This window comes from Thermobia domestica, chromosome 13, assembly GCF_964235325.1.
Source record: "Thermobia domestica chromosome 13, izTheDome1.hap1.1, whole genome shotgun sequence".
Taxonomy (NCBI): Eukaryota; Metazoa; Arthropoda; class Insecta; order Zygentoma; family Lepismatidae; genus Thermobia; species Thermobia domestica.
Genome location: NC_137466.1, coordinates 214,897,768 through 214,922,323, shown reverse-complemented (window position 1 = coordinate 214,922,323; position 24,556 = coordinate 214,897,768). Strand labels below are relative to the sequence as shown.

The following is a 24,556-nucleotide window of genomic DNA, read 5'->3' as shown; positions in this document are numbered from 1 at the left end:
CAGCTTATACGCATAGGAATAACTAACATGAGATTTTTTAATCATGTAATTTGCGTGGTCTTCAGCCTGAAAGTCCCAAACCCCGTAAATCTTCCACTGATTACGGTTGGGATGATATTTTTGGACATAAGTAACAATCAAGGCAATCGGTTCACGGGGATTTCTTTTCCTGAGTTGCCTTTTTGTGGGACATATGCTAAACTATTAGAACGTGGTTCCTGTGCTGGTACCAGAAAATACATAATTTTCTTTACAAATATCGATAATTCAAACTAGCTACTGATACCGGTACCATCATTCTAATATCAATATTTGTAGACTGCATGCAGTTTTGTGTAGAAAGTAAAATGTATAAATACTGAAGGCGAAACATTGCACAGAAACGGTATGTTCGTATGTTGAACATACTTTTTTGTTTGTTGTGCAAAGTAATCCCATCTATGGTTTATATTTTAATAACTATGGTTATACAGAATGTTTACTAATGAACTTGCACTAATGTTTTCCTTGTATATCTAGCTATTACATGTTTAAAATACAGAGTTCTAAATCATTACGTTTGTAAGTTACATGCGATTTTCTTTAAAATTCCTTAAATCTTGTGCAAAGTAACCCCGCCTTACGGTATATATATATATATATATATAAGTAGGTGTTTCAAAACAACACCAACAACGTTTGGAAGGTGATTCTTGACATCAAGATAAAACAACAAAAAAAAGTATAGACCAACATGGGTGCACAAATGCTTCCTTACGGAGTTCTACGCTCCCGAAAATATGAAAAAAGAACTTTAAAGGTCCATAGCTCTAAAACTATGGGACCTACCGTGGTCGAGTCAAGACTCCACTTAGGAACTAGTATGTGCCCTATCCAAATATCGATGTTTCAGAAACCTGCAGTACTTCTGCACCAATTTTTATAGAGGCAGTTGGAGAATACTTCAAATTATATGACGGTAGCCAAACTCCCTCTATAAAAATTGCGTCGTGAGTACCTTAGGATTCTGAAACATGTATTTTTGGATACGGCACGTCAGTGGCGTATTTACGATTTTGTTTCGGGAGGGGCTTTGCTAACTTTCGGGGGGTGGAGGCTTTGCCTGAAAATGTGAAAATTCTGCAAGATATATCACATACTTTACTATATTAAGATTTCGGGGGAGGGAAATGCTTAAGCCCGGAAGCCCCCTAAATATGTCACTGCGGCACGTACTAGTTCCTAAGTGGTCTTGACCCGACCGCGTTAGGTCCCATAGGTTTGGAACTATGGACCTTTATTTTATTTATTATTATTATTATTATTATTTTCATGTTTTCGGGAGCGTATAACTCCAGAAGGAAGCATTTGTGCACCCATGTTGGTCTATACTTTTTGTCGTTATCTTGGTGTCAGGAATCATCTCCCAAAAGTTGTTGGTGTGTGTTTTGAAACACCCTGTATATATATATAGTGGCGGATCCAGGGTATGATCAAGGGAGGGGCTAAACCATAGTTTGCCGCTTTATGCAGTGTAAAGAATGATTAAAGCAGTGTAAAGAATGAGAGAGAGGGGGGTTGGTATCTGTATGTGATTGCAATGTGCTTTTGTATCTACTTCGACGAAAATGCTGAGAACGCGGGGCCCAATGGCAGCCCCATTGGCCACCCCAAAATCCGGTTCTGGTGGAAGGACCATCTTGAGAAAATCCACGAACACGATATTGTCTACCGCAACGTCCATTGTCGGGGGCCTGAGATCGAACCAGAAACTATTGTTGTGTAGCGCCCCAGAGGGCCCTAATCTCTGGCAGGCTACAGCTAAGAGGGATGTTCAGTGCCGGAGCACTGAAGTAATAGATATAAGAAAGGGGTCGCCACCTGTGAACTACTTAGAACACAGGAAAGAAGTAAACGAACACCTAAAACAGGATAAACCTGATGTTAAATAATCAAAAAAAAAAAAAAAAAAAAAAAGAGTAACACAATTATACAACGGTAAGCGAATCCAACATGTGCGAGACTGCACCCTGCACACTCTACGAGTGCACAGAGAACAGCCCTTTCCTCGTGTAGTGGTTTCTTTACCTATAAATAATCCAAGAAAACTCAGCTATCAAAAATAAGCATGAAAAATGTGATTTCGTGGAATATAACACTTGGGATTATATGTGTTGTAATATTTATTTGGTTAAGTGTATTTTCATAAACAAGATTGTTCATTATTCATCATACATGACCAAATGAGACAATATAGTCTACTGACATTACGACTAGAATCAGTCAATAAACTTTCTGTGACATTTTTAACTTGCACAGTTGCATAACTAACTAGTCCTATGCTGGATACAACAAATCACTAGTGATAAACTAGACATACTATATAATTAAACACACACGCAAATAATATATACTACAAGAGAACTGTTATGTTAATGAGTTCACCATGGTTTTGACAAATATTAGAACAAAATAGCTCGAGCAAGTTAATCAACCACGACTAGTCGGGTGAACATATAGTTAAGTAACGCATAAGTGTAATCATCACATACCAATGAATTATTGCTAGAATGCTAATGGACCCCAAAAGAAACATCATGCTAGTTTGGTTTTAATTATAGTAAACGTCGCCGAAGAATGAACGAACGATTCTGACTGAATAAGGCTTTCTAAGATGGACAGGAAGTAGACAACCCGGACAAACATGGCTATAAGTGTATCGTGACGAACCATGATAGTCAATATTATGGCTTAATGTAATAATACAGACATTAGGACATGAATGACAAAAACCCATGTAGTCCATTGGCAGCGGAACACTGCTGTGGCTTAAACACTCTCAGGCAGAGATTAGGAAGAAAGAACTAGAGAGAGGCCAATATGAATTTGCAAAAGTGAAATCAGTTGTCACACAACCTCCCTAAACTAAGAGGACAACACCCTTGACCAATCTGTGCTAGATGGCCAAGCAAACTTTAAACGTGAGAGACGTGCTTGTAGCTTAACAGTAATAATCTCGAAGGATGATAATGAGTTGTGCATTTTATCTTACTCATAGGTTGCTTCTGACGTAACCAAGACTTCTAATAAGTACAAATAAATATATACAAACCAACATTCTTAATTGTGCACCAGCAAATCCACATAAGGGTGCGATATGCACACATCACTTCAACAAATCATGGAAAGTGAAGACAAAGATTCTGTGCAAGACAGAACTATTAGCCGGCTGCGAAGGCGGGCTCTTATAACACGGGGTACTTACCCTTATGGCAGTTATGGGATAAGTGTGACCCACCATAATGTTCACAAATGCACTTTTAACACAAGCGAGAAATATTTCGAAAAGAACACTAATTACACGAGATACATACGAATTACTGCACGACCACACACATAACACTGAGGCTTGGATCACTAAACCAAACATTACTGCTGGGTTGGTCCCCTGGATTATTCAGAGCTGGAGATTAAATGTAAGTAAACATCTTCATTTCAAACGGCCAATCCCGGGCAGGGAGGAACTGGTGGGGACATCCACTTCCTGGAGGTCACTGGGCAGTCCCGACGATAAGGCGATGATACACCTATTTAAGGTTATAAGCCTGAATTCAACAAGTGAATAGCACTAACATTGGGTTATTACAACAAACTAGAGACTGGTTGCCTTGTCAGCATTCTGAAGAGACGACTGATAAAGTACGTGCAAATAGGTATCACTGACTGGAACTCCACATATATATATTGCAAGATTCCACTTCAGCTACATAGTGTGATGTTACCTTTTCAACTTCGTGCGTAGCCAACGAAAATGACTGCTCACATTGACTAAAGAGTTGCATGAACTTTAATTGCTGAACAATAAATTTAAAATGGTTATGGAAATACGGTAACCTCGTAGCCATATGAACTGTTCATTCGGCATTCTGAGTTGGCTGCTTCCTGGAATACACTCACAGAAAGTTATTTTGCCCATGCTGGGTTTACTATACACTCCTGGAACTTCCATAGTAAATAACTGCACTGATGTAGTTTGATAACACAGACGGAGAAGATGCTCAAATATTACCTTGCTTCATGGACGCTGTGAATGGGTTGGGGGCCCCGCTACTAAGAGCTTAGCTGTGCATGATACTATTCATTTAGGGCCATAATCTGAAAATGTGTGTTAATACTAACATGACGACTAAACCACTCCACAAGAATGTGCACTGGATATATAGATATGCTCTTATGAAGCTATAAAAGCAAGCTTGAGAAATTCACACACACAATGTCGACTCACGTGGTGAGCTAAGGCGGAGGCATGTTTCCCAACACCATCCAAAAATTAATGCTATTCAAACTAGCTGCACACGAAAAACAGTGAGATATTGTTCGCTAGGTTGCAGAGTAAACTAAAACCATTTTGAACACTGCGATGACCACTAATAAATAAGATCTCATAAAATTATGTCAGCAGGCGAAGATTACTGTCACCCATCACACCTTCATGTTCCTGGTTGAGTACCCAGAATCCTGTTCGCGAACCCGCGAACATGATGTTTCAACAGGGTTGCCAAATGCAAATGGTTACAAGAAGTATATTGTAGGTTATTCTAGTAATACAATTGTAAACAAGTTATAAAGGGGCGTTACAGTTGCTCATGAGATGAGAAATTTCAAGAGTCGCGTATTCAACACTAGTTCCCACCAAGTCTTATAGATCTTAAACACGGTTTTAGTGTTATACACAATTGATAGTATAAAAACCATAAATTGATAAAGTGATTGTACGAACACTATGAACGGCATTTATCAACGTTTAAAGGTATCCAAGTCATTACGCAATTAATCTGGTTTCTCGAAAATCACACATGAGAATTTACCTTCAAGCAAGTCAATTTATTCAGCCTGATATGAACTATCGATTGAAATACAATCTCTAATGTTTCGACAATGTTATTGCTGAACAAGAATTGAACATATTTTTAGGTTATATGTCATTAACTACTGTATATACAATACACTGTTATTTTGCTACGGACAGAAAAAAAAGCTTGATAAGAGCCAGCATATTTTTATATGTTATTATACAGGGTGGCGCAGATAAAAGTAGCCCTGCGTGTAAGAATAAAGGAAATGCAGTGAAATTACAGAAACGAAGAGCTGAAATGGACTTACCATTTATTTACAATGAGAAATAGAGAGAAAAAATACGTTTATAGATGTTGAAAGTGACCCGCTGCGACATCAATACACAAAGTATCTATTGAAGATATAACGTCGCAAGATATAACAGTATTCACCTGGGTGCTAGCCCGAGAAGACCTGTTCATCAATACACAACTCTGCACGTGTAAGCATATTCCGATACAGTCGACGTAAAGTTCGGATATCGATGGCGACAACTTCATGACTAATGTTGTCTTTCAGTTCCTGTATTGGGTGAATTCGTTTCATAGATCTTACTCTTCAGCTGTCCCCACAGGAAGAAATCACATGTTGTAAGATCCGGCGAACGTGGTGGCCACAAACCTTTGCTGGCAGTTCGTTCCTCAGAGAAGACATTATGGACTCGTTCTACGGATACCTTAGAAATGTGGCATGTTGCCTCCATATTCAGTGAGTTGAGCACAAAATATATAAAAAAATTTCCACATATGCAGCCGTGTTGAGGGTAGTGTCAAAAAAATATCGGCCCAGTGATGCGCGTTTCTGTTACACCGCACCAAACGTGGATTTTTTTTCATCATAGAGTGGTTGCTGACAAACATTATGGTTCTACGTTGCCCAGTACCTCGTGTTCTGTGAATTTACATGACTGGAAAGATGAAACCATGCTTCGTCACTCATGATGTAATGGAAAGTCTCTAACAAACCATCCGTGATGTTATTCAAAGGCACGTACAGTAATATACACAATCGATAATTCTTGTATGTCGATTGTTGTATATTACCGAGTGTTGAAAAAATAATAATCGATAGTTGTATAAACTGTTCATTGTTGTAGCTGTTTACTTAATTTCAGAATTCGAAATATTGCATTCTCATTCAAAGAGGATTCGGGATACTTTTAACTGTACAACATCAGTTTCTAGGGATCTCGAAAAGCACGCATGTGGCTTCCTTCACTTTGTGAATTACATATTTTTTTAATCAATTGTAAACAAATATAATGAAAAACGAATCTCTTATTTCTTCCCTTTTCTTAGTAAAATCTAGGTTAATGCTGCTACTATATATTTTATGTTTAAGCATTTTTTATTGTTTTAAACAGTAAAATTTTTGTAGAATTTTATACTAATTATTTCTTAAAATGAAAATAGCCACATTTGTTTCTCAGATAAAAACATTTTTAAAAATCAGTCCAAAATAGCTGCCTGTCCGTAGTCTTATCCTGCATGGTTACTATTCCCATTTATCTGACAATTCTGTGAAGTACATAAAGCCTGCTACTGGTAAAATAGACAATGTTTATTTGGGTTTATCTGTGCTTGTAGCAGTTGGAAAATTCCACATTGTGCAACTTTTTCTTCAGATCTTTCACCAGTTTGTCTCATACGTTGTCTTTCATGATGCTAAAGAATGTTCACAAGTGGCGGAAATGGGAGAGGTCAGTTCGTTTGATTTGATTTTTGTTGTTGTTGTTGTTGTTGTTGTTGTCTAAAATCGTCGTTGATCAACGCAGGTGACACTTTCGATTGAGATTGGGAATTGGCTACCGAAGAATCACAGCCCTACCTCGAAAAGAAAGACAAAAAGGCGAAGAGAGAATATGTTAATGTTTATGCTTATTCCCTTTAGGCTAAAGAAGATTAGTAAAATAAATAGTGGAATGAGAATGTGGGAGGAGATAGAAGAACCTGGAGAAAATCCAAGACCACCACGCTAGCCACCGTAAATTAACATGTTCCTGGATCGAACCAAGGACCCGCTCCACCTGAGGTGAGTACTGTATCACCTGCTACAAAGGCGGAACGTTAACAAGTTCGAACGTAGCAGGAAAATTTCAATCAGGCCTGTAGCCAGCCCAAAAATGTAAGGGGGGCCGGCTGAAGTTAGGGGGGATCCGATGCAACCATATTCTAGTTCATCACCATATTATATAGTTCATTTGCGAGTCTACCGTGCAAAATTTAGGGGGCCAGCCAAAATTTAGGGGGGCTCTCCCCTAGACCCCCCTGGATACGGGCTGATTTCAATTAATATCTGAACACTTCAAGTAACCATCCACCATTCTCCTCGTAATCGACACTAAAATAAGTATTTTAACTGAACATACGGGATGTTAGGTAAATAATATAAAAGAAAATTATTTTCTTATTTAAAGATTATTTTGAATGTTACCTGTTGTGGGTAAGGAGACATTAGTGTTGTCCACAAGACGAAATGTTGTGTTCTCTACCCTGGGAATCAAAAACGGATTCATGCAATTAGTCTAGTACACTACATTGGCGTATGCAAAGGGAGAATTTCCGTATTTTAAACCCTCCTTCAACAAGATATTGTGAAAAATGAACATTTACCTTATTAAAATACAATAGGCCTTATGCAAAGTCGTTCTGAAGCGTGATTAGTGTCGTACTAAAGAGTTCGACTAACATATGTTTCCTGCTGCAGTCAGACTTTTAGTATGACGCTAATCAAATTTCAAAACTACTCTGCATAAAGCCCAATATGTATACAAAAATCTTGAGCTGATATGAGCCTGGGAGTTTGAATCGCCCCGTTGGTCACCCACAATGGTCACATAGGAAGAACTCGTTCTCAGTACTTATAACACATATTTCTTCCCATTCCCTACGATCATTTCGAACTTACATAGGTGTATGGAGACTTTTGAATCACGCTGTAGGCCCTGAATGGTTTATTTCCTGTTCGTTCTCATTATTGTTATAGTGTTGCTGTTGGTTGTTAATGGTTTCAGTGTAAAATGGGCTCACAAGCTTTATTTGAAAGTTGTTTATCATTATTATTATTATTATTATTATTATTATTATTATTATTATTATTATTATTATTATTATTATTATTATTATTATTATTATTATTATTATTATTGTGAGAGGAGCACAAAATCTCAGGAAAGTTTCATAACACGGAAAATGGTAAAATCCAATTTTAAAAAAATTAGAAAATTTTTTTTAAAAATATTTTTTCAGTTCAATTAATTCTCTAATTAAACTGTCGAATATTGTTTTCGTTATCGAAGCAATTCACACAACGTGAAAATAGAGGCAAGATGGATTTTCTTTAATAATAGGTAAAATTTTCATACATGTGCTGAGCTGTAGAATATCAAGCAGAAATAATTCGTTTTGACAATGTTTATACATAAAAGAACTGACACGTAAATAATTTTGGTAATTTTATGTTATACAAACGTATTTCTAAACGATGATATTGATCAACATGTTTTTAGCTTCATTAATAGACAGTGCGGCAATTAGAAAACGAGTTTTTTTTTTTTTTTTTTTTTTTTTTTGCTGCAAAGTTAGTTTTGCACAGAAGTTTTTCATTATGGTGAATCTTGCGTGTGACTTTCGGGACACTTGCAGACATTTCCAGCTTGCCCGGTAACCAGTTTGGTGCGTGATGTGACACGTGACTAACGAGGAAGGTCCATAAACCGTGAGAGTTGAATTTTGATGAAAATTTGTGACAAGATTCAGTTCAAGTTGCTAAGTAACGTAGTAATAGTCACTCGATGCGCAAATGCTTCGTTGAGCTGCTACACCGACGCCATCTTGAAATCCAGTAGACAATGTCCAAGAATACCCTTTTGACACAAAAATGAAAAAGCTTTTGATAGATCTGACTTCAGTATTATAAACCAAGGTAGACCATCTATATGTGGGAGTACTTCCAGTGCATGATCGCCATCTTGAAAGGCGCCATATTGAATCACCGTCAAATATGATAAATAGCAAGGGGGTCATGTGGGGTATCAATTAGCATTGGAATTCACTCCTGAATCCATTTCCGTAACCAAAGTTTACATATCTGTTTTCACTTCAGAGTTAAGAGGTCTCTTACTCACAGGAATATATAAAAAAAATGTGCTAGTTAGACTTGTGTTATGAAACACGTTCGTGCGAGGACTTGCAGGATTTTAACTAATGCAGTAGTTAATGCAGTATAATAGCTACTATAGCAAATCAAATCTTGAGACTAGTAAGAGAAATCGTTAATTAAATTGAAATGTCTGTAGTGAAAAATGGAATAGCAGCATGCTACAAGTTATACCTATTTAAAAGTGCGATGGAATAGACTGCTGGTCGATGGAACACGTGCCTAATAGTGCTGACGAGCAGAGAATACCAAAGGGATTCTTCGGATATATATTAGAAAAATGATATGACTGGTGCATATTATTTGAACGACCAAAATGGTTCGGATTCCATTATAATCAGTAGGTCTATGTCTCCTTTAGTGTAGCACGCATAAGTGTGGGACGTTGAACTGTATCAAACCAAAAACCAATTTTAGGCAATTTTACATGGTCCATTATAGTGTGTTAAGTTTTCTTCTCCAATCTTGACATCTTATGCAAAGACCATAATTGTTGCAGAATATTGCATTCTTTGCCAATACTCATACTTGACAACCTATAATTTACCGTGTATATTACGAATGTAAGATACTTTAATGTATTTATTGCCAGTTTGTCTAAATACAATCGATTTATTGCTGCCGCATTGAACAATGAAGTGGGTTCAAATTATCAGTTCACGGCCAATTCTTAGAAGAAGATACACCTGGAAACTCAGAATTCACTTTTCTTATGTCTGTCCTGCTATTAGTGATAAGAGAATACATACACACCTGCTAAATATAGATGGCAATAAATATTACAAGATTCAATACCAAGTTGCAATCCATAAAACAAGCCTATTTCTTGCTTTTTCTTAGAATATTAAATAATTAAATATTTGCATCTTTCCACCTTTAACGATAAAACACTTGCTTATAATAAGGGCAAGACTAGTTTTCATGTCAAAACTGTGATAACTAATTGTAGCAGGTGTTCACTTGTTCGGTGTACAAGGTATATGGAAGAATGTCCATAAAGAAAATGCATTCTGTAGTGTATCGTCAATTTTGTGCGCCAGTCGTAAAGGACATGCTTGCATATGCATGGCATAAATGTGGGTACGTAAGAGGAGCAATAGTTCATTCATTTACAAATTTTTGGAGACTAGTAAAAAACAGTGTCTGTGGTCATGAAGATTGTGATGAAAGTGCTTTTTTAAGTGTTTGCACTGCTTCATGATGCTGTGTGCTAATCACTTCGTTTTGGATATCCATCATCACAACTGAAGAGCAAAAGTTAGTAGGTTAATATTTGCTTATGTGCACCAGTTTATATTATTTTTCTATTATTTTTCTATTAATTTTCTAATAACTTCAAGACATATTCTTGTAAAGTCATATGTGCCATTGCAACTAACTTATATTACAGCATTTAAATGCTATGCATAATCGCAACACACACATACTCATATATATAGCCCACTTTGAAATAGGTATAACTTGTAGCATGCTGCTAATCCATTTTTCAACACAGACATTTCAATTTAACTAACGATTTCTCTTACTAGTCTCAAGATTTGATTTGCTATAGTAGCTATTATACTGCATTAACTACTGCATTAGTTAAAATCCTGCAAGTCCTCGCACGAACGTGTTTCATAACATAAGTCTAACTAGCACATTTTTTATATATTCCTGTGAGTAAGAGACCTCTTAACTCTGAAGTGAAAACAGATATGTAAGCTTTGGTTACGGAAATGGATTCAGGAGTGAATTCCAATGCTAATTGATACCCCACATGACCCCCTTGCTATTTATCATATTTGACGGCGTTTCAATATGGCGCCTTTCAAGATGGCGATCATGCACTGGAAGTACTCCCACATATAGGTGGTCTACCTTGGTTTACAATACTGAAGTCAGATCTATCAAAAGCTTTTTCATTTTTGTGTCAAAAGGGTATTCTTGGACATTGTCTACTGGATTTCAAGATGGCGTCGGTGTAGCAGCTCAACGAAGCATTTGCGCATCGAGTGACTATTACTACGTTACTTAGCAACTTGAACTGAATCTTGTCACAAATTTTCATCAAAATTCAACTCTCACGGTTTATGGACCTTCCTCGTAAGTATGATAAACATCTTCCGTCTTATGCAGAGTCGTTTTGAAGTATTATTAGCGTCATACTAAAGGCCTGACTACTGCATGAAATATATGTTAGTCGAACTCTTTAGTATGGCACTAATCACGCCTCAAAACGTCTCTGCATAAGGCCCCTTATTTTTTAAGAGTCTTCATCCTGGCGAAATTAAAATACCGCTAATTTTACAGTAATTATGTGATATCTTCAAATAGGTAAAATATAATCGAAATCTGGAACAAGAGCGCCCTAGACAATATTGTTTTACATGAAAAACCGTTGTCACGACTCACTTATCTGCTTTCGATTTCGAGCCATTTTGAAAATCGGCATTTATTTTCGCGTTTCTAAACTGCGGAAAACAGAAAGCCGCTAGGTGACTTGTGATAACGGTACCTCACGCAAAATAATATTGTCTAGGGCGCTCTTGTTCCATATTTCAATTATCTTTTATCTATTTGAAGATATCACATAATTACTGTAAAATTAGCGGTATTTTAATTTCGCCGGGATGAAGACTCTTAAGCCTTTTCTTCCAATTAGTTGGGGTTAATTTTTCGGATTGTTGTCCTTCACCTCTTTCTATCTTGTGACATATCCACTGAGACACTACACTGCACCAAATGTTCTTCACACATAACCTCCACTCCTTCGGGCTCGTTTCACATTCAGTTGTATGGCATCCACCTGGTGAGCTACGTATTCCGAAGATCATTTTCTTACATGTCCAAACTATCTCAGTCTGCTTTCCTGTAGCTTTTCTTCTATCGGCATCTATCGGCAAAACTTGTCTCCCTATATACCAACCTTAAGGCGTATTGATACCCTACAGTCACACAATACTCCTACCATCCCTATTCACTTTGACCAACCGCTGCTAATTCTGCTGTTTACATCTCCTTTTCTTGCATTTTCCTGCAGTATTAATCCCAAGTACTCGAATTTTTTCATCATTACCATGTCTTCTTCGCCCAGTCATATTCTTCTGTTTTTGATTGCATATTTGCTGAAAGGGCAATGTAAATATTGTGCGTTGTTTCTACTAATTCTAAGCCATTTTCTCTCCAATGCTCCTCTCCAGGCATCTAGTTTATCTTGCAGAGCTGCCTTGGTCTCACTCACCGTACGATGTCATCCGCAAATAGTATATTCCAAGGTAATAACTTTTAGATATCATTTGAAGTTTGTTCATCACAATTGCAGAAAGGTATGGGCTAAGATTAGGTTCATGATGAAGTCCCACTTTCACTGTGAACTCTTCTGTTATTCCACATGCATTTCTCACTCCTGTCCTACATCTATTATACATATATTGAATTGTTGGTCTATGTGTTCGGAACACACTTTTCCTTCAATGCCCACCAATAAGATCCAGTGGCTATCATACGCTATTTCTAGGTCGAAAGATTTTTATTTCATTTCATTTTTAGCGAAATATTTCAATTTGTGAAGGGAAGAGTTAACGTGGGATTCGAACTATGAACCTCCAACTTAAATCAAATCAGGGGCTTGTACATGGATAGCATGTATGTTACCCATATACAGACATACGAGACCTCGGATTTATAGAGAAGGAACAAAATCTTCGTGTGTTATGATGAAGAAATCAATCTGCCAGCTATTTTCTATCGTCGTGTTTGCATTGTGTGTATTTCAACCTTAAGTTCAGAGTTCACTCCCCATGCCACACCTTTACATATATCTGAGCATCAAGGACGTTAGCAAAGATCAATTGATATTCGTGGTTAAGGCACACAAGCTTCAAAATAGATGGGCGTGGCACTTCAACATATATTTATACCCATCCTTTCTCAACTTTTCATTCAATTTTCTGAATATCGTTATTCTTCACTACACTTTGTCCTTCGAGTAACCAAGTCACTGTGATTTTCATCTCCCTTAAATCATCAAGAATAGCCTACAACCAAGTATAAACAGATGGATTGGATATCCTTGCGTAGCCTTTTTTAACTTCTGAACAAATATTTGTTCGTACGTTTCATCTTAGGAGAATGCATAGCAGATAGAGCATGGAAATCAATTTTTTAATAGCAAAATCAGCTGAGCGCATCGCATCACTTTGTCAGCGGCAATCAGCTGAGTCACTTGAGTGCAAGCCACATGGTAAGTCAAAAGCTACAAAATAAAATTGACTTTTACAAGAGGTTGATGGAAAGGTTGTCTCCTCAACTTCCGTTTTATGTTCTCATTTTCGGCATTGGTACTTTGTCGTGAGGCATTTGGGGTTTCTACTTGACTAAACAGTTAGCATATTCCTGTTGTGAAAGCTGAGTGCGCTCACTTAAAGAGATAGGACGCACTTAGGGTTCAATCCCGCAGAAACAAAATTTCTCGATTGAGTCTTACGGTATGCCGAATAATGCAGTCTGAATTTCTACTACACCGATCTCTCTAAGATCTTGTTTCATATTAGTTTGCTCAGTTATTTGTTGATCTGTATCTAAAAATTTTCTCCGAACTTCCGTACTATAGTGCTGCCAAAATGTCTTGAGTCGTGGCAAAAATGCGAACTAAAGCTCACACCCTCACACACCCAGGCGTTTAGCCAATGGGAGTTCAGCTGTTGCTAAGCAAGAGAGCGGATGACAAAAGGGAGTGGAATTCCTTCAGCCGACAGCAGCGCTTGGAACGGAAGTCTAGGTGTCAAGTCAATGTGGTATATCTTTAGTAATAATTTCAGGGCTGACATGGGAGAAAATTTCCTTCCGAAGATTCGAAATTCCTCTGAGCATGTCTCCGATTTGCATGGGAAAAATTCTGAAATCATCACTGTTCCCGATTGTGCATCTATCGCGAAGGGGCAGCGACAAATGAAGTCGATGTTATGAACAGCGGTAGATCGCGTGTTAGTGTGCATGCAAAGGCCACCATCATGCGAATCGATACTCTTCACTTTCTGTGGTATGCCTCGCAGGAAGCACACACATTCAACTCATTAATCTGTAGCCAGTACATCTACTTCCAGCGCCCTTATTTTAGGTTTCCTGGTTTTGAACAGCCCTACCTCTACTTCCATATAGTTTCAATATTGCCAACTTGGACATTTCTCCCTAAATTTAGGGGTGAAAAGCTGCCTTTTTGGAAACCAAATTTTTCCACAATAATCACTAATCCATCTCTTCTCGTCTTCTTAAGTCCATACTCAAACTTACTTTGTTGTAACGTTTAACATCGAGTGTAGGTCACATTTACAAAACAACACTAAACGGCAGCGATTTCCATTTTAAAATATAGGAGGTTTTGATGAAATTTCTGGTGATTTTGATATAAAATTTAGGAAATTTCCTTTTTAAGCTGGCATCATTGAATAGCTCTTCAATTGACAATGGAAATCGCACCCGAGGTCGGGAGTTCGGCAGTGGCTGTGATAGTGGGTGGCTCGTGTCTGGTGGTGCTCCGTGAGGAAGACGGTTAAATGGGCCTTGCTATACACCTACACTACACTTACACTTTCTGTTACATTTACACGTACATACATCCCCTTCTTTTTTATACGCTTTCTTTTTTCATTTTACACTTCCCACTTACCTTTAATTTTTTGCCCTGTTCATCTTGGCTTTTCGCCCTCTTTCCCTCTCTGAACTTCTTTCCCGATTTTGACCTTTCCCTGATTTTGACTATTTTCCTGACTTGTGTCCATTCTTCCCGATTGTGTCCTGTATTTTATTCTATTTTGCTTTTGAATCATAAATCCTCAGTTTGAGGTACACATTTGACCATGTAGCATTTGTAGCACATATGATTAGTGAGCTGGTGCACCTACCTATTTGACTGATAATAGTCATAAGACAAGACAAGAACCCGAGGTCACGATGCACTAAAATTACTCGTACATATTTAAGTATATCATCGTGTTTTTTTTTTTAAGCTCTCTAGTTCTGACCACATTTATTCAATTAAGGCCAATCTTTTTTTTTTTTTTTTTTTTTTGGTTGGAGAGAAAATATTGTTAGACGTTACTATGAAGGACTGCCAGAGGCGGATCTAGAAAGTAAAAACTGGGTGGACAGCCAAAACCCAGACTACACAATCGGTTTACTATGAACTTTCAAAAATATATAAATAATAGCTTAAATTATTTGTCACTGAAGAAATCGGGGGGCTAGACCCCCACGGTCCCGAGCTAGATCCGCCACTGAGGACTGTTATTTAAAAAAATTAGAGTAACAACTTTTATAAACTAAAAAATAAAGTAATTTCATAAATATTAACAGAGCATTTTTAAACTCTGTTTTACTTCAACAAAAATCGCTATTTTATAAGTCAGAGAAAGTGTATAGAATGAAAGCATCAATAAACAGGAAATAGTATTTAAAATATACAGGTATTGAAAACATTTTAGATTGGCTACATTCTCCTTTTAAGATTCACAAGTGGCCAAACCCAAGTAAACTGAATGAAATTTCCTTCTGGTGGGCTATTCAAAATGACTTAGTGGTCCAGAGTTTGGGTCGCTTTCCTAAGGTTGACCACTTTTTGTCTAACAAGGTACATTCGCGAAGTGTGCCCTCGGGATTCCTGTAGAATTGATTCAAATGTAAAGTTGTCCGTGGCCCAATGTGTATTGCACTAATTTTAGCGGCCCATGCCGTTAATTTGGATATTTATGGGCCTTCTTATATCCGGAATTCAATCATACACTACTACAGGGTGTCCAATATACAATGCAACCCGGAGTTTGGGGTAGTAGAACTTTTGAACCTGAAGTGATACACAAATAATGGTTATACCAAAATGAAGCCTTGTTCATGTATATATTTTTAAACTAGGAAGCAACGATTGAAGTACACTAGGAACCACACAGTGTTGCCAGATGTAACCGAAGGTGTAAATCAATTTTTTGCATAACATGTAAATTGACTCATAACTCATACGTATGGATGTTCTGTCGTTAATTTTCAGTTTGTTTAGTTGGAGTAGCTTGGAAACTATGGAGCAGAAAAGAGACTTTTTCATTTCTACTGATAACTAATCGGATGAAGCCTCTGTAAGGGGGAACTAGGGAAATCGTAGTTTTCATAAATTGACAGTCTGAATTGGCAACCCTGCTGATGTTTCAGTGCATCAAAAGGTGTGTTAAGGATCTGTCTACATTATGGAATTTCTGAAAACAATGAGAAACAAACTTTGAAATTATCATTATAAAATTTTTACTTACATGCACCCAGCAACACTGCTATTCATTTCCATGGGGCTATTTAAAGCAAGAGGTATACAAGAACAATTCTCGAATTATTCAAGACCTGGAAACGAACATTCGCAGTGTCATTGAGAACATTACCACTTCTAATCTTCGTAAAGTTGTTGCCAACCTGGTGAAACGTGTGAACCAGTGTTTGAATCAAAACAATGGACACTCCCAGCATCCGCTGTAGAGCTGATAACTCATTTCTGATAGTAGCAGTGTTGCCGGGAGCATGTAAGTAAAAATTTTATAAGCTGTATAACGCTCGGACACAAAATTGGTTTTAGTTTCTTTAGATGTAACTGGACATGAATGTAGGCATATGCAAAGCAAATTGGATCAAATACTGCTTCTCCGACACATGTTACTCAAACTAGCCGCCATCTTTGACCCGCCATATTGGATTCAACTTTCGTTTTTTCAAATAGGAATGGGTGCAAGGGATACATCAAATTCATGTACAATTTTCTCGGAAATTCCCTGGTGTAGTGAATTTTATTGTAGCTTGTACTGTTTGGAAGGTATTGCATCTTAAATCCCTCCAGGCACTTCGCGAATAGACACTGTAGAGTACTATCAGTTACGCATACGTTTTTGCTGTTGACAAATCAAAACAATTTCTAACTGGAAAAATACTCTGCAGGTATAAACAAACTCTTTATAACATGGTGCCACAATCTTATTACATTTCTGTGAGTGACTGTTGTTATATTATAAAAGGAAGTATTGTATTATTGTCAAAATGCCTAATGTAAATCAGATAGACCAGATTTCGGTGAAGACCAACCATTTCCGTATTGATGCCTGTGTATCTGTACGCATGTTCAGAGAATATTTCGTCAACGCTAAATCACGTAAAAGATTACATATTCACACGGGCCCTGCACAACTTTCTATTTGGTTCAATATTTGTGAACTGCCTAGTTAAATTCACTACACCAAAGAATTTCCGAGCAAAATTGTACATGAATGTATCACTTGCACCTATTCCCATTTGAAAAAAATTAAAGTTGAATCCAATATGACGGATCCAAGATGGCGGTTGGGGTGGATAACATGTGTCAGAGAAGCAATATTTGATCCAATTTGTTTGTCATATACCCACATTCATGTCCATTTATATCTGAAGAAACTAAAAGCAATTTGTGTTCGAGTATTATAGTAGTGTATGATTGAATTCCGGATATAGGAAGATCCATAAATATCTAAATTACCAATATGGGCCGTTAAAATTAATGCAATACACATTGGGCCGCGGAGAACCTTGTATTTGAATCAATTTTACACGAATCTCGAGGAGACAGTTCGCGAGTGTATCTTGTAAGACATCCAAGAAGGTTAGTTTAATAGGATTTCTGTTGAAGAGCGGCCTTCATCGGTAAAATCAGATTGACCTTTCTCAATATCAGCTAATTTCCTTATTAATGTCAGTTGCGTAGGAATTAAAGGTGCTTAATAGATGTTTGGACAGTTTTAACTCATCTTCAAATGAATATCTTCGCCATTAAGGTTATTTTCCACAGAAACTACGAGAAGCAAGAAAGAAGTCAAGGAGAAGTTGAAGAAAGAACAATAAGAGAAAGAAGAGGAAAAAAAAGCAGAGAGAAAATGGAAACGTCAGAGGCTGAGAATCATTTGTTTATTTTCCAATAAAATCATCTGTTGCTACGGAGACGAACAAAATGCGTAGAATTGTATTTCAAGATAAACATCTGGTCTCCATCACTTCACAATTTTTATGAATTAATAATTGTCTTTAATAATACCGTACTGTAAATGTATATTAATATTTTGGTGTAAGGAACAAAATGCTTACGTAAATTCATGATTTACCAATATCAAAACAAAGGTAGCAAACATATTCAAATTATCATAGGATCTTATATCTATTTCTTTCTTTTTTTATTTTTAGAAATTGTGAACCCTCGTACATATTAATTTTAATAAAATGTTTAGTTATTTAATTGACGCCTTTTAGGTATTGCTATAAAAAAGTCATTATAGATCAAAGATTGTGATTTGCTCTAGGGGTGGGGCCGCGGTGGCTCAGTGGTAGAGCGTCCACTTCTGGTACATGAGGTCCTTGTTTCGATCCCAGTTCGCGCCAAGTGAGCTTTGTTGTGGACACTCTCCATGTACGTAGGTTTCCGCGGGATTCTCCCATTTTCTTCATTCCACCATTTTCATTCATTTCTCATCATCACCGTCTCCTTTAGCCTAGATGGCATAACCGTAGGAGTCAAAGAAAGAACTCAAAGACTTTTGCTCGAGATGAAAAATGGCAATTCTACTCAGTTTCTCGTTTAACTTAGTTGGTTGATTTTGAGTTAGCGTACAGTCAGCGACAAAAGTTCTTTTCGTTGGGTAAAATTTGTTTTAGTAATAACGGCGGTACGGCTGGAACGTACAACGGTCGTATGGCTGGAACGTACAGAAAATTATACTTCTTCTAGTTTACTGAAAACTGTACTCAAATTGTTCTTCCATTCTGACGTTATTTACGAAACTAATTTCATCAAATGAAAAGAACCATAGTAGCAGTGATACTTGCCAATCGCTTGCTGTAAGCTTGCATGACAAATAGGTCAAGCTTGTATCCAGCTTGATTGGAAAACGTGCAAGCATGCCTCTAGCTGGATTCCAGTAACGAAGTTACATGGGGGCAACCTTGCATTCAATGTTCCATTAAGTTTGAAGCAAGCGTTTTACAAGTCAAGTCAAGTCAATAACCAATGAACGGGCAGTGATGCTATTACGCTCTGCTAAGGGTCTAAAGCATCGCTTGCAAGTACAACAAAAGGCAGATTGTATGAAAGCATGCGTTTCAAGTGCAAGCATAGAAACCCAAAAGCCAAGCACGCGCCAACTGGCCGAAAGCTTTCTTGTTTATAGGGAACTTTTGTCGCTGATTGTACCTTTTGGTGTCTAAGGTATATGAAATGCGAAACTATAGCTTAACATGGAATCGAAGTATATGGACTGTAATCGGGAATCGAACCTTCGTCTCGTGCAGAAGCAGGCCCTATCCACGGGGTCTAGGGGGACTGCCCCCTTAAAGTTTTGCTGGCCCCCTCTAAAATTTTCACAGTAGGCTTGTAAATGAACTATAATATGGTTGGCTCGTCCCCCCCCCCCTACATTTTTGGGCTGGCTACCGGCCTGTGCAGAATTTGTGTACGCTACGATTAAAAACCTAATACAAACTTTATATTTTATTAAAAATAGTGTGTACTGACGTGAATTACAATTTAGCATTTCTCTCCGGTATTTTTATGTAGTTCTTTGCTTCAGAGCTTTTCATACGTTTCGCTTGTTTCAGAGAATAAAATGGGATGAAATATTTAAATATCTTATTACGAGTACTGGTGGCTGTGGGTCAGTAAAAGATCTCTCACCTCTGGTGCGTGGAGTCTCTGGATCGATTCTAGCTGATACCAAGTGGGATTTGTAGTAGACAAACATTGTCTGCATAGTTTTTTTCCTCAGGATTCTCTATCTTCATTCCATCTTTCGTTCATTCCCATCACCAGCTTCTCCCTTATAGCCTCGCATAAACGTGGAACCTCAAACTAAAGAAAATACTGGTGCCGTGCAATGTAGAAGAGCAGTTTTTTTCTTTTTTCTTTCCATTAACTGGGGGACTTCCCTTTCTTATCGTTGACCTATTTTATCTCCAACCAATAGGAATAATCCTTAAGCCTGAAGGAAATGCGCGTCAAGTTTCACGAAGAACATAAATTTGAAATTAAGTGAAATTAAATCTTTCTATTTAATGTTCCACGATTATACCCTTTTAGGCTGAAGACGATGATTAAGGTAAGTGAATGATGGTGGAATAATTGGTGGAATGAGAAAGTGGGAGAAAACTGGGGCACAGTGATAAAACGATGTGTCTGTAGTGCTGCCAAAATATCTTGAGCCGTGGCAAAAATGTGAACTAAAGCTCGCACTCTCGACACACCCACGCGTTGAGCCAGTAAGAGTTCAACTGTTGGCAAGCGAGAGAGCCTTAGCGAAGGGGAGTGGAATTCCTTCAGCCGATAGCAGCGCTTGGAACGGAAGACTAGGTGTCAAGTCAATATCGTAGTATATTACCACAAACTTATTTGGTGGGGATCAAACCAGGGACCTCACGCATAAGAGGTAAGGGTCTATCACTGAGCCATCGTGCCCAGTAAATGATACATAAATAAAAACGATTATTACCATGATACATTTTCTCATAGTTGTGGTTGAATTCATTCCCTTGCTCCTTACTAACTTCATCCATGATCGATAGGGGTAACTCTCATCTATATATCAAGGTACTGACTAGGGGTGTTCGGAATTCGATTTTGTATTCCGGAATTCGGAATTCATCTAATTCCGGAATGTTCCGGAATTCCGGAATTTCGGAATTCCGGAATTTCGGAATTCCGGAACGTTTCGAAATTCCGGAACGTTTCGAAATTCCGGAATGTTCCGAAATTCCGGAACGTTTCGAAATTCCGGAATGTTCCGAAATTCCGGAACGTTTCGAAATTCCGGAATGTTCCGAAATTCCGGAACGTTTCGAAGTTCCGAAATGTTCCGCAAATTCCGTAACATTCCAAAAGTTTGCAATTGTGGAATGCTCAAAAGTATGAATTTCGGAATTGTTTTCAAGATTGAAATTTTGAAGCTCACTGTTGATTCTGGAATCGTAATATTAATATTAGTTCGAAGTTTGAATATAAAAGTTCGAAACAGTCCTGAGGCAATGGTTCTCAAACATTATTACAAGGCTTTAATCCCACAAATTTACTCGCAAATACTTTCTCGTTTTCACTATTGTATCTATGGAATATAGTAGCAACATGTCTTAAACAGTTATGCATTCTCGTATTTACAATTATTGGAATAAAGTACAGCATTTTATCTTTATCTTTTACATTTTTTTTCAATCATTGCCATTTTGTATTTTGAAGTACCAACAAGGAAACAATTTACATGTTTGGCATTTTAATTCCAAAATATTTGTTTTACTATTAAGCAAATAATACAAGAGCACACGAAACATTTGTAGTCATGTCATTTGGAATTATATTAATGAACTTTTAATCTAAAGTACAAGGAATACACATGAGTAATACATAATTGTGAAAATTTTGACAACTGAAACCCTGAAATGGTATAACTGATGCTACCTGAGACGTCATCAAATAATGCAACAAAAATGTAAATGCAAATTACTATTGAAAGAAAAAGCAAAATTTCTGTGCTACAAAATAATACTGTTAGAGAACAATGATGTTGATAAAATATTATAAGGGCATGTATTAAATATCAATTTTCATATAAATGCCCAGATGATTTTTTTAAAAATTAGGGGAAAGTAGACTTTAGACGATATTAGACAAGGCAATTATGTATGCAACATTAGAAGACACGCATTCAAATTATTTCCTGTAATAAAAATTAGAATTCAACTTTCCATGGTAGATTGCACATGTTCTATCTCCGAACAAGGTGAAATACGTGCAATTTACTATGGAAAGTTGAATGTTAATTATTATTACACGAAATAATTCGAACGCGTGACTCTTAGCATGCAAGATTGCATAGAAAATTGCATCGCATAAAATGGGCTTTATGGACTTTTAGCTTAACAAACTTCTTTTATCTCATTGATCTTTTTTATCTGATTTATTTGAGAAATCAGGAGAAAGAAAGTTTTCGCCAACTTTTCTACTCAAGGAAAGTAAGACATCAATTTTTGTAAAAATCAATTTACGCGAAGTACGAATAGTTTTTGATACAAATTCATTATTTCGTAAGAGCGAAATATGAACATTAGGCTAATACTTTTAATGTGAATATTAACATTTACGAAATGATTTCTTTCATTTTTAACTTTTACCATCGCTACTCACAATTTCGGGTATACTAATTGAACATTTCTTGTTGTTGGTTAGTCATTGGTGCAGACCCTTTCATCTGAATGCATAACTACCCTTCATATTGCAGCTTTGTATGAAAATGTACATATTCTGTTGGCTTGTATCGATGTAATTGTTTAAAGAAAGTAACATGCTTTTACATCAGAATTTCACAACATTGATAATATATTGGTGATTAATACAATTTCTCAACAATCCAATTTTAAATGTTTTTCACTCACACAATTCATTTATCACCTTGCATAAAATTTTGATTAGTAGAGTTAGAACTAATCTTCATACGTAGGTTCCAATGCTTAGTATTTAACTGATAGACACCTTTATTTAGTTAGTTATTCAAATAAGTGTCGCAGGACAAGAGACGAGTAGCGCGTACATGTGCATAATTATAAGATATTATGTAAAGTTTGCACCTCTATTCGATTTACTCTCGTTGTACATTTTGACAAGTTATGCAAATAATGCTTGATAAAGCTTTCATTAAAAAAAAAAAAAAAAAAAAAAAAAAAAACAGCAGTAGCATCATGATTATAGAAGTTAAAAAAACATTAAACAGTAATCCCTTGTTCTAAGAAATTTTTTGCTGTTTGCAGCATGCAGTATGCTAAATACAATACAAGCGATGCATTAATAATTTTAGCTTTGCGTGATTTGAACCTGAAAATATGAAATACTGATTCTAGTTTCCAAAAAGTTCATGTAACATCAATAATGCATATTTTTACATAATACGGACAGCAGCATAATAATTGTACATTTTTATTTCAGACTATCCTATCCCTTTAATTACTGAAAATCGTATTTTCTTTTAAATGATTCTCTGCCCCTCCTTCAGGTACTTATACTTAACAATGGCCATACATCAAAAGATATGCAGTTCAATTTCTTGTTAGGGTTGCCTCGTATAAATGGAAAAGGTACAGTCGGTATTCATTTAAAAAAGAATATACAAAGTGGTTTATAAAAAAGGTGTTTCTCGGAAGATAAACCAAACTAAAGGGAAGAACTAGCTCGAATTTCTATGTTCCGATTTCTGCAACAAAATCACGGAATTTACACTGAATCACTTATGATTGAGACTTTATGGATAACCAGACAAAGTTCCAAATCTTATGCGCAATCGTTCACAGTGAACGGATCTAGAGAATGAAACAAACCAGTTGCCGTGGACCAAAACTCTTTCCTTCAGCACAGCGGAATCAATATCCAGTTTCAAAGCTAAGCTTTGCGCACACCTCTCAGTTCGGGGTAACAGCAAAAATTATTTTTTCAATAAGAAGTTCCGGAATGTTCCGAAATTCCGGAATGTTCCGAAATTCCGGAATGTTTCGAAATTCCGGAATGTTTCGAAATTCCGGAACGTTCCGAAATTCCGGAATGTTCCGAAATTCCGGAATGTTCCGAAATTCCGGAGTTTCGAAATTCCGGAATGTTCCGAAATTCCGGAGTTTCGAAATTCCGGAATGTTCCGAAATTCCGGAATTCCGGAACGTTCCGAAATTCCGGAATTCCGGAACGTTCCGAAATTCCGGAATTCCGGAACGTCTTGAAACTGTGTTCCGATTCCGGAATTGGAATTTCCGTTCCGAAAAATTCCGGAATTCCGGAATTAGGAACAGCCCTAGTACTGACTGAGTAAGTAGTGACCAAATCGCTGTCGACTTCGCGTGCTTCTGCACGTAGTTCTTATTGTCCCGCCACAGCGCTACAAACGCTAGCACATTCACATAATCTACAATCCTTGTAATAAGTTAATAACTACATTGGCAACTAGCAGCAGAGGCCATTGTTGTAGTTTTCGTTTTATTGCAATAGACGTGCTTGTGGCTACAGTTGAGATCTGGATTGCTACCATTCCTAATCGTGACAATAGTAAATAGTTATGTGCATTTATTGAAGAATTGCAATTTTTATACAATCGGTGCTTACTGGTGAGAACCACCAGAGGCGAACTGATTCCAATAGTGAAAAAAATTGCTAAATCGAAATGATTTCATTAGTGACGAAAGTTCGCCAACCCGAATAGCACAGATGTTGGCCCAACAATTTTCCAACGAATTCACTATTCACGAACTGTGCTACTTCTGAAAAGCGAACTGATTCCAAAAGTGAACTGACTCCATTACTGATGGAAGCCACCAAAGGCAAAGTAATTCAATGGCTGATGAGAGCCGCCAAAGATAATCTGATTCCAGATTGATAAAAACCACCAAAAGCGAATTGATTCCATTAGTGATGAGAGCTACCAAGGGTGAACTGATTCCATTAGTGATGAGAACTACCAAGGGTGAACTGATT

The 24,556-nt window shown here is 37.1% G+C and overlaps 1 protein-coding gene across 1 annotated transcript in view; it reads left to right on the top strand.

Moving 5' to 3' along the window:
* LOC145669009 (metabotropic glutamate receptor 3-like) overlaps window positions 1-24,556 on the top strand; it is a 150,223-nt gene that overhangs the window by 11,750 nt on the left and 113,917 nt on the right. The window lies entirely within an intron of this gene.